The sequence below is a fragment of the Acomys russatus genome, chromosome 1 (genome assembly GCF_903995435.1).
Source record: "Acomys russatus chromosome 1, mAcoRus1.1, whole genome shotgun sequence".
Lineage (NCBI taxonomy): Eukaryota > Metazoa > Chordata > Mammalia > Rodentia > Muridae > Acomys > Acomys russatus.
Window position 1 is genome coordinate 19,531,682 of NC_067137.1, and position 12,222 is coordinate 19,543,903.

The 12,222-nt window shown below is 46.0% G+C and overlaps 2 pseudogenes; both read right to left on the reverse strand.

The window, feature by feature from the left end:
- Positions 1-5,462: 5,462 nt before the first annotated feature.
- On the reverse strand, positions 5,463-8,345 carry LOC127196649 (polycomb group RING finger protein 6-like; annotated as a pseudogene).
- A 562-nt stretch (positions 8,346-8,907) lies between these two features.
- On the reverse strand, positions 8,908-9,737 carry LOC127208706 (THO complex subunit 4-like; annotated as a pseudogene).
- Positions 9,738-12,222: the final 2,485 nt, after the last annotated feature.

Below are 12,222 nucleotides of genomic sequence, written 5' to 3' on the forward strand. Positions count from 1 at the left end.
CGGGACATACATATATAATGTCTGTGTATCACTGTCCAATTTGATGGCTTTAAATTTCCTTTTTAAAGCTTTTTATTGGTTCTTTGCATATGTCACATTATGCACCCCAGTCCCACTCATCTTCCCATCCCCTTGTATCTGCCCAATGCCCTTGCAATCTCCCCCAACAGAGAAAAAGTATCCCGTTGTGGAAGCTGTAGTGTGTCACAGTATGTCCCCCAGTATTCCCTTTTGTCCACACTTCTTTGCTTGCAAATGTTCATTGCAATGACTCGTTGGTCTGGTAGGAGACCTCTGGCTTCTGCTACTCTATCAATACTGGAACCTCACTGGGATTCCTCCTGGATATCCTACTGTTGCCCTGTGCCATAGAGATCTTGTAATTTTGGATCTGTAGGACTGGCTTATTCGTGCACTCCAGCAGTTCATTGATGGGATAGATGTTGGGGTGAGCCTATTCAAAGCTCCGGATCTGGGCCTGAAAGGTATCTGAGCTGCTCTCTGGCTCTCCTGCTGTCATGCTCTCAGGGCTGGCTTACTTGCAACCTCCCACATCCAGGGCCAGCTCTACCCTGTTGTCCAGGGCAGGTGCAGGGATGGGTCTCCCAAATGTTGTAGCTAGTGAGGGAGATGGCCAGTTCTCCCACTCTCATGAGACCAGCACCAGCTCTCCTGCCTGCCGTAGATGGCAAGGGACAAGGGAGGGAAGGAGAGTATCTTTCCCTTGTCTGTGTCATTGCCAAACAGACAAGAGACAGGGCTGGCTTCACACACTCATGCCCTTAGGGATGGCTCACTTGCAACCCCCCACATCCAAGGCCAGGTCTACTGTGCTGCCAGGCAAGGTTCAGGGTGCCCTGCTCTCCCGAGTCCTGCAGCAGGTGAGAAGCAGGGCCAGCTCTCCTGCTCTGATGACCTTAGAGCCAGCTCTTCTGCCTGCTATAGGTGGCAAGGGGTGAGTGTATGTGAGGGACTCATATCTCACTTTCCCATATCATAATACCAATGTTGTGAAAGCCCCAAAGACCACCAGGAATCAGCCAGATGCAGATTACACAGGATCTTGTTTATTAATCAAGCTCAGAGCCTAAACCGTCAGCCCCTTCATGAGGAGGGAAGATGGTGGTCCCTAGTGCTAGGGACTGGCTTTTTAAAGGTAAAAACCTGTAGGTGTGTGTGTGTGCGTGTGTGTGTGTGTGTGTGTGTGTGTGTGTGTGTGTGTGTGCGCGCGTGCGCGCTTGTGTTTCTAAGCCGGTTCCAAGCCTTCCTATTACATAATAGGTTAGAGGGGTACGGGAAAGTTGCCCTTTCCCTTTAAGCTGATTGTCTGGGGGACCACTAAATGAGGGACCAGGGCCAGACTGCAGGAAGGAATTTTTTTCTTTGTTCTGGTCACTGTGACCTGTAGCCCTGATTGGTTGGCCCCAGGTGCAAGCTCCTAGGACTTACTTAAGTATCACCGGAATAAGCTCCTAGGCAGGGGAATGTTGGATATGGGTAACTGAAGGTGTCTGATGACAGCACAGGCACTCAGATCATTACTGGATATAGCATGAGATAAAGTGCTGATAAAGAGAAGACTATGGGCACACTAAGTTCTAAGGGCACAAATAAGTTGTGCAAGCAGGGAGCTTGATCTCATGGGTGGTTGCTTTTGATTAACTAGTGAGGGAGAAAATATTGTCTTAGCATGAATACTGTGTCATGTTAGCACTGGTTGCAGCATCATAGCACACTCATGGGTGCCCTCAACAGCAAGAAAATAACAGTGTATTGTTGACTCAGTTATGTACCATCTGGAAGATAAAACATCACAATTAGGGGAGGGGGCGGGGCTGGGGGTGGGCTTCTCCACAAGAGGTAGTATATACTCAGAGCCAGCGAGCCATGGGAAGAATGCTTTCTTTAATTGTCTCTCATTGTCCCCTAGTCTGCTTCAACCAGGGAGGAATTGTCTGGCTTCCCCCTCTCTTGCACCCCAAAGCCTGCTCACATGAATTTGTTTTCCATTTTGGTAACTCTGAGCTCTTTTTGAAAGACTGTCCAAAGACTTGTCAAACACAGAGGCAGAGGCAAACAGGAGTCAAGTGACTTGCTTATGTTGATAGTATAGTTGGCACTTGGAAGGCTGATGGTCAAACCATTATGTCAGATTCCAAAGTCCTTATTTCTTCCATTAAATGCCAGAGGAGAAAAAGCAGGATCATTAGCTAAGAGAAAGTAGGTAAAAAGGCATGAAGATGTTCCTGGTGACTCAATAAAACAAACCCATAGGATATCTTTACTCCAATTTCAAACCCCATGGTAAGGAGCATTGAGAAGCCTTCCAATGTGAAAGTCAAGCGCATCCCACCTCCTCACACCTTGCACCCAGCCAACCAGCCTTGTGTGTGTGGTTGTTTGGGAGTGCACATCAGTGTGGAGTCCAGAACTAACCTCAGAGAACACAGAGCCCTGTGTCTTCCTATGCTTGGCAGTTCTCATGGCCCCAGCCCCCTGTGACTGGGAAGGAGGCAGAGTGCTTAGGATATTGCAGGCTAAGACATCAAGTGAGTCTGCTAGGTGTGAGTTTGGATGTCCCTCATTATGGCGTGCTGCATAGATGGATCCAAGTCCACAAAGAGCATTTTTGGTCCCCAGCCTGCTATTGTTTGGAATATGGGGCTACTGGTGGTGTTCCAGATGAGCTGGAGGGCACAGCTGGAGGTTTCCTGGTTACTCAAAGCACCATCTCATCTTCCCAGTGCACTGCAGAATAATTTCCCAAGCTTGAACACAGACACTGCCCCCAAACTTTGACCTTGGGACAACAGAAAGCATCAAGACTTCTTAAGATAAGCAGAAGATGCAGCGTAGAGTCCTGCTCAACTTAAAATGAGGAGTGGGAAGTGCTCTTCTAGAAACTTCTTTTAGACTGAGAGGCAGTCTAGTAGCATCGAATGACCTTTATCAAACTTACCATTGTTCTACACAAAAGCTTGCAGTTGGTTCCTCCCTTAGAGGGCAGGACAGAGGTAAGGGATGTGCGAAGGGAATGCTTGAGGAGGAGGACAGAAGATGACAGCCCCTACCTCTCTCTGCAGCAGATTCCCGCTCTGGCTTCACCATTGTACATTTCTCATGCGGGGTTGACTGCTGGGGAGTTTGCCACCATTATGTGAAGACCCTCAGGGCAGAGCGCCTTCCAGGGTTCTCTTGGGATACTTACCTCAGTGTCACCTGCAGTGGCTTGAAATGCAGATATTTAACCTAGGCTTCTCTGACATCTGTGTTTTAGAGAAGTTTTCTTGGTGATTATTAAATATGCAATTGAGGTCTCTGCAGGTTTTTTTTTCCCTCACTCTCCAGCGCTTTCTGGTTACATCCGTGCAGTGCTTACTACGGGCCAATGCTATTTTAAGTGCAGTGTATTACTTCATTTCACCTTAACAGTGCTATTATCTATCTATCTACTATCTATCAATCAATCATCTGTCTATCTATCATCTATCTATCTATCTATCTATCTATCTATCTATCTATCTATCATCTATCACTCACCTACTATTGCTATGCCCAGAATTTTTGAAGAAGCCATAAGTGAGGCACAAAGAAAATAAATAATGCATTACAAGTCACATAGTAATTAATGAATTGGAGATTTGAGCTCAGAGTGTTCAACCACAAAAATCATGTTTTTTCTCATTATTCTATGCTCGTAACCCCCACCCTACATTCCTATGGTCAAGATCAAACCTGATTTTTTTTTTTTAAGATTTGTTTTTTAAATTATTTTTTATTTTTTGAAAGTAAAAAGTCATCCCCCCTTTTTCTTTCCTCCTTGTAACCCAGTGGTTCTCAATTTGTGGGTCATGATCTCTTTGGAGAAGCATCTGAGGAAGAAGACAAGACTTCAAAGGAACTTTCTGGAAGCTCAAAAGAAGTGTCTACTCAGCACATGGCACAAAAGTCTGGAAAGGGAGCTTAGATCAGGGAGGAAACATCCATGCTGATGAAGCAGCAGCCAGGAGCTCTTATGAAAAGAATGAAAAGACAAGGAAGCTAGGTGGGGCACCTCTTTGTTCTGGGGCTTTTCTGGAATCCCATAGACGCTGAGCAGATCTCGCAGTGGTGATCAGCAGAGGCCCTTTCAGCTGGATCCTGGACATCAGTGAAGGGTTCAACAGCTCCTTCAACTCCCAAGACACTGTGCTATCCAAGTCAGGCTCGAGCCAGATTTCTGTAATTTTAAGATGAAGAAGTCCTGCTTAGTTACTTCCTTAGAGTTTTGGGGTATATTTAAGGTCTCATACTTTCCTTGAGCACTAGATAGCCAGGCCTGGTCTCAGCTAAAGTAATTGGGAAGAGGATCCTCAGGCAGTTTATTATTAATACTTAAAAAAGTCTCTCTTCCCTCTCTCCTCCTCCCCATTTTCTCTTCTTGCCATACTCCAAGTTTGTGCCAGTCTGATGTTTTTATATCTCCCTCTGGGTTTCACAGAAAATCTTCCCCTTTTCTCCTTCAATTTTACCAGCCTAAGCTTATGGTATAAAACAATAACTTTCCATTTGCATGCACGTAAGTTTTTCTACAGATTTGGAAATTTTGCTGTGAAATAAGAGCCTACAAAGTATTTTTAAGAAAGCATCAGAATGCTAATTTTATGCAAAATAATGTTTAAAATTAAGTCTTTGTGAAAGCAACGTTCTCAAAGACTGTGATTCTTTCCCCAGTGACAAGAAAACAAACATCAAACATGGAACCAGTTAAGCTGAGTGACTGACAAAACAATACAGATTCTCTTAACATCTGGTAACTGACCTGAATTTTTTTGCTACTGTTAGAAACAATACCACTTATCAACAGTCATACTGAGAGTACCTTGTGACACCTGTCCCAGTGGCATTGATATTTGCAAATAACCCATCACTAGGAAGCACCTCCTGTTGAAGGAAGTGAAGAAGAGCCATATCTAACAGGAGATAGTGTCTCCGGTCACAGAGCTGAGTAACATTGCTCTATAGGATAAAGCTCAGGGCAGACAGGAACATGTAAGTGCCCAGCAGATTTAGTGCTGAGTGTGCCCTATGGTTTAACAGACTGGCTTTGAATTCAATGCAAAGCTGTCATGCAAGGACACCTGCCCAAGCTATGCAGCCTGAAGGGCAGACTCCTACCTCAAAGATGCGAAACAACCAGCAACTTCCTCAAATTTGGAATCGCAAGGAATTTTAAAATTCAGTGTTTCTAGGCCACCCTACCCCACCAAGTTTTGAGTATTTTTACATAGTCTCTACTGTAGCAGATACAGTCTACTGTTTTAAGTTGTACATATAATACTAGGGTTCTGGTGCTGAAAACCGAAGCCAGCTTGGAGCAGCACAAAGTAGTGGTGGCTCTGTGTTTCGTGAGAATCTTTGGTGCAATGCAGATCTGCAGAAGCCTCCTTACTGTGTTTCCTTCCTCATATACCCTTGCATCTTCAAGCTATTTTCAAAGGAGAAACCACAAGACCATAATTAAGAACAAGCAGCCCATCCTGCCTTGTTGCATCACCTATTGCAGGTCGGGTTTCCCATAGAGCTTGGTACTGTTCCAGTAAGTGATCACCGCAGATGATAGCTACCTGATAAGCTAGATCAAGACTCACTTTTTTCCTAAGAAATTTTTCTACATACCCGGCAGTTGTTTCTCCTGAAACATGCACAGACTTCCTTTCCAATGGCTTAAAGTGTCCTGCGTCTTTATTAGCACCAATGAACGCAAGCACTAACAGCATATCAAGTTCAGGTGGAATACAAAACACTGACTCTAGGACTTTTTAAATTTTTCCTTTGCTTGAAGGAACCAGCCGTGGAATAGCAGGTTTAGGTACTTCTAGACCTCTTTCTTTATAGAAATCGTGCATTTGCATTTTTTTCCTCTTTCCTCTAGATTGATCATTAATTTGTATACTATGCCATGTAATTGTTGGTCCAATCTTATATTATACGGAGACTGGGCCTGGTGGACAACTATGTTGCATTTTGGACACCTGTTGCTCTAGTAATAATGTCTTATGATGCAGCTTTTACAAAAAGTATGAAGATGGTAGCTGCACCTGTTAAATAACCTTTGCAAGTGGAACACAAGATGTATGGGGTCAGTTTAGTAAGGTTAATCAGAGGCTCTTCCTCATCCTCGGAGTGTGGCCCCTCCCCCTGTGTCTCCAGCCACAGGGCAGCGAGAAGTAGCTCATCTCTTCCTCCTCCTCTTTCTTCTTCATCTCTTTCTCCTCTTCCAACTCCTCAGTGTGTCCTCTCAAGTGGCCCAGGTTGTGCTCAAGCTTGATGTCAACTTTGGGCCCCTACACACACACACACACACACACACACACACACACACACAGAGAGAGAGAGAGAGAGAGAGAGAGAGAGAGAGTGCATAGGCATCCCCCTGGAGATGCATCCATACACATGTGAATACACATGCATACCACACAAACACGAAGATGTCAGAAAAAGAGCAACAAAAGTCACCTCCTTTAAAAAAAAAAAAAAAAAAAAGCCAACATCAATACTCTTCAAACTGTTCCATAAAATAGAAAGGTAAGCTAAGTCACAAAACTCATTCTATGAAGCCACAATTACCAAAACCAATAAATTCATTAAAAATTGACTAGTTTCCCTGATGAACATAGACACAAAATCATAATGAAATTCTTGCAAATCTAGGTCAAGAGCATCTTAAGAAGATCACACATCACAAACAGGTTGGTTTTCCTTCAGGGGTGCAAAGATGGTTACACACGCAATCCAGTAATTATAACACATTAAATAAACAGATAAGTGTGTGACATTTCCTTGAGAGCCATGAACAAATGTCTAATTGTCCCAGATACAGCACTGATAACAGATCAAAAACCCAATTCAGCCGGGCTGGTTTAGCGAACCATTGACTTTATTGGGATTACTTACAGGACTTCGGGCACAGGAACATGGATCACCGAAAAGCCAACCCTAGCATGGGTGACCACTCATAACAAATATGTCCTGGAGATTTTTTTCACCACTTCAGACACTTAGCTGATTGCAGAGTTTCCCCAGCAACTGTTACTGCTCATACAACTTTGGGGAGGGGCCTTATGAATCCCATGTGGTTCAGGAACTTTCTGAGACTTGCAACTTTTTACTACTTGAGACTTATGAACTTCCCTTTTACCTTCAGGAGGGAATGTTTCAAAACGGAGGAAATAGCTATACAAAAGAAAGGAATCACATGACCATCACAATAGAGGAAGAAAAGCAGCAGGAGACTGGATTCCACCCTGGGCATGGCTTGAGCATAGGAGACCTCAAAGCCGGCCCCCACAGTGACACACTTCCTCCAACAAGGCCACACCTACTCTAGCAAGGCCACACCTCCTAATAGTGCCCCTCCCTATGGGCCAAGCATTCAAACACAGGAGTCTGTGGGGGCATTACTTATTCAAACCACCACAATATCACGACATAACAAAGGTTATATTCATCAAACCCACAGATAACATTATACTAATTGGGGAAACGTGGAAACATTTCAAGATGGAGAGGAGGGCACTCATTCTTTTTATCATTCAGTATTGTGTCCCAGGTCATAAGTACAATGACAAGAAGGAAAAAGAAGCAAAAGGTGTACACATAGGAAAGGAAGAAGTTAGGTCATTCCTTTTTGTAGGCGACATGAGTTTATATTTAAGATACCTAATGGTGGGATGGTGAGATGGCTCAGCTGCCCTAGACAGGACTCCTGGCATGAGCAGTATGGCCTGGCCAGGCACCACCCGTCAGTCACCTCTGCAACACTTTACAGGGAAGAATGACCCCACACTGTTTAGAGCTGCTCACACTGCCCTGTCCCAGGTTACCCTGCATACCCTGAAGAGGACAAAGTCAATGCCTGAGGCTGACTAACTCTACGGCAGACATCCTTAGAATTCCCAGATGAAGACTTTCATGACTGGGTCACAGGGATAAACAAGCTGGGCTCAGAAAGCCTTATCCAGGAGGTAATAGCAGAAAAACAGATCTTACCTTGGCTGCCTTTCCTTTCCTTCCCCTCCTGTGCATGTGTACATGTGTTTGCTTGTGTGTGCGTGCACAAGCCTATGTACAGGTTCATGTATGGAGACCTGACGTTGATGTCAGGTGTCTTCTTCAGTTGTGCTTCTTTTTTGTTTGAGTCATGGTCTCTGGCTGTACCTGGATCTCACTGAGTGCTACAAATCTAGCTAGGCAGCTTTCTTCTGGGGTCCCTGTCTCTGCCTCCCATGTGCCAGGCTTACAGACAGCCACCATGTGTGCTTGGCTTTTACTCGGCCTTTGGGGATCCAAACCCGGATCCCCATGTTTGCAAGGCAAATGCTTTATCCACTCTCCTTGACTACACTTGTGTTTTTAAGTTTCACCTGGGGCCTGCCAGACACAGTGCTAATCTGTCTCACTGCCTGCAGCTGGTCCTACGTTTTCTGCATTCCTGTTTGGGGCATGAGACAGCAAGCCCTAATGTGCATTGCTGTCCATTGGATATGTTTGTGAGATAAGAGGTGGCCTGAAGGCAGCACTGCCAGTCAGTGCTGACGAAACACAGACCTCTGGATAGGATGGTTATATCAGGTCATGTCAGATTGGTTTGGAGCCTCTTACTGGATGGTTTAGGCATTTGTTGGCATTTAGAGCACTTTATTTATTTATTTTTTCCAGTTCTACACACATTTCTATTTTATTATGGCAAAGGTGAAAATACTACCTTTTCCACAACAGCAACCAGTAAAATTTATCCCCAAAATAACTCAGTACAAAACCAGCCTGTTTCAGAAAAACAAAAAACAAAAAACAAAAAGGGGGGGGGGGGGAGCCTTTACATGAGTTTTTAAGATCCTATTTTAAAAGGGGGCGGGGTGTAGAAACAAATCCACCATTGTCTGCACAGTCCAGTTGCCAACCCTCCCTCTAGGGATCATGGCCGAAGCTTCTGGGTCCTGTTACGTGTGAGGATTTGCTCCGGCTGTTTAGCTGGTGTCCATCTTTGCATTATAAGCATCCAGCTCCTTAGCAGAAAGCTGCCGCTTGGAGTTCCTGCCTATGCCTCTACCTCTTCTCCGGCTGCCTCCACATGATCCTCTCCTGGTGCCGCCACCTCCAAAACCCCCAGATCCACGGTTTCTTGTCATGCCACCTCTGTTTATGCTTTGTGCAGGTCTCTCTGTGTATCGATCTGTGATGTGACAAGCTGGATGTTGTTGATAGGACGGCCATCCAGAGGGATGCCCTTGTACTGTTTCATAGCCTTCAGGGCATTGGCCTTTCGTTCAAAGTGCACCTCGGCTGTCCCTAAACTTCGTCCAGAGCGATCGTAGTGCACCCCTGCTTTCTTCAACGTTCCAAATTCAGCAAAGAGTTCAGTAGCTTCCCACCGGTCTCCACGCCGGCTCCACCCCGAAGCCGCTATCGAATAGGTCATGTTGACACTTGTCGGGGAGCTGTTTCTGTCTGCTGTAGGGTGCCAATTGGTTTCTGCCGCCCCCGCCTGCGGCTCCGCGAGCGATGGCGGGCCGGTTCCTCATGGGCCTGTCACCTCGGTTCACCTGCGCGGCGGCCTGCACTGCTCTGCAGCGGCCACCCTTGGAGCCAGCCCTACCGCGACCCTGGCCCCCGCCGCAGCCGCCGCTTCGCTGGCTCCGGTTCAGCTTAATGGTGTTGTCCAAAGACATATCCATTTTGTCGGCCATGGCGGGTGCGGAGTCTTAAAAGTGTAGCCCAAGCTGTCCTGGAACTCCAGATCCACCCGCCGCTGCCTCCTTCGGCAAATCCTTCTGGCCTGCGCCACCAGAACCAGCTTAGAGCACTTTAAAGACCAATTTATTTTTGAGTGTCATGGTATATATTTTTCTTTCTTTTTCTCATCTATCTATCTATCTACCTACCTACCTACCTACCTATTTACCTACCATCTATCTATTCTCTCATACAATGCATTCTGACTGCAGCCTTCCCTCCCTCCACTCCTCCCAGCTTCCCCCCCCCCCCACTCTCCCTGGGATCCACTGCTTCGTTCTTTCCATTTAGAAAAGAGCAAGCCTCCTAAGGATATCAACAGAATATGGCACTACAAGACGCCATATGACACAAACCTTTACATCAAGGCAGCCTAGGAAAAGGGCATGGGTGTATATTTTGTGTCCTCAAATTGAACTGCCTTAAAACTCCTTCTGTGATATAAGCAAATTCCAAGGAAGCTGTCACAGTTTGCTCTTCTTGTACAGTGTCCCTGGCCTAAGGCTAAGTGTGCAGAAGAACAACTTGTGAGCTTTTAGAGTGATTTTCCTAATAAAGACACTTGGGGAAAAAAAAACCATACCCAAGTAACCTTTCTATACAGAAATAACAAATTAAAATTTGCCAAGTTAAACACACACACACACACACACACACACACACACACACAAAACAATGAGGAATAGGGGCTGGGCGTAGTGGCACATGCCTTTAGGAATAACCTGACCAAGGATGTGAAGTCTCACTGCAAAGGAACTTCAAAACACAGAAGCAATTGTAGGAGATAGAAAAATCCTAGTGAGGTCCAAATGACAGGAAAGGAGAAGAGTCATGGAGGCCCAGAGACTGAAGAGTTGGGAGGAATTATGGGGGGAGATAAGACATACTTTAGTCACTCTTGGCAAAGGCTGCTAGGCAAAGGCATTGGCCAGCAGGGACCCAGCTATATGCTGCTACATGCTGGCACACACTGGTACACATGGACTGCATACAGGCAGGCATAGACACACATGCAGATGGGCACACAGACTTTACAGCGGTAAGGGCACGATGGAGGTTGATGAAGGTGAAGGCTAAGGCCTCTGACCTCAAGGCTGTATTTACACAGAGTGAAATAGAAGTGACATGCTCCTAGCAATAGTTATATAACAGATTACAACACTGTTTTACTTTTTTGGCTTCCCTGGATATTGGGTGTCAACCATTTTGTGCTAACTCATGGCTCTCCAAAGAGCCTTCTTGGTCCATGCCAGATAGTCATACCAGCACCTTGTGGCCTCCTGTTGCCTATGAACCTCCTACACTCCTAAATTGGCAGAATCAATATTGGGAGAACAGCTATCTTATCAAAACCCCAGGTGTGTGTGTGTGTGTGTGTGTGTGTGTGTGTGTGTGTGTGCATGTATGTGTGTGTGCGCGTCAGAGAGGAGGTAAGACCCAATGCTTTCATCTCAAGATACTTCTAGAAACAGGGTCAATTCTTGGTTCCCAAGTAACTGGACCTTGCTTGGGAAAACAAGACAGACTGGAGACTATGGTGACTTAATACTGCATCATGGTGCTAGAGCCTGGAAGTGGGCTCCTTGCAGTTCTCCTGGTGAGGGGAAGGGTTAGACTCAGAACTCCAAATGAAAGGAAGAGTGTTCCAGTAGGGAAGGCATGAAGCTCGGAGCAGTGGGGGTTGCTAGAGAAGTTGGAGGGAAGGTTCTGTAGTCACCGGACTGGGCTGCTTCAACACACAAGAGGCTCTAGTGGGAACAAAGTATAGTCTTCAAGGAGGTCACATGGGAGGGACACTGGGTAGGCTCCAGCTGGGGATGTGTGTACCTCATGATAATTGCCAGCCTGAAGTCGGTATTTTGTCAGGCGTGATAGACACGTAGACATTTTCCAGAGCTGTGATTGGCTTGTCAGCCCTCTAGCAGCACTATGGACCAGAGGAGTGGAGCATGTGGGGAAGGTGAGCCACAAATAAGGCTGGGAGGCTGAGATGTATCCAAATTCTGAGACTCTCATCTTGAGACTGTCAGGAGTGAGGACTGCTTCCTCTCTGTTCTTGGTCTACATGCCTGGGTACATGGAGCCTTGTGACTCCCCCCCCTCCCACCTCTGCCATCCTTGAGGTAGTCACATAGCCTGGTGGCCAGGTTTCAGGTTAAAACTTCCTATTTCCTTCTAAGGACATGTCCAGCTAGCACCAGGAATTCCTCTCTACTCAAATGAAGTGTTCCCAGCACCTCAGCCCCAGCCAATGATGTACACTCACCCCCAACTGCCGGAGGTTTATATAGCCCCTATTCACCCCCCAATAAAGAGAGCTGTTTGACTGAAAACTCTTGGAAAAGGCTGTGTCTCCCCACACTCACTGCCCACCAAGTCCTGTGAAATCCACCCACCTGGCTAAGCTTCATTCTTTCCAGTTCAGCCCGGTGCAGGTGTGCAACAGTG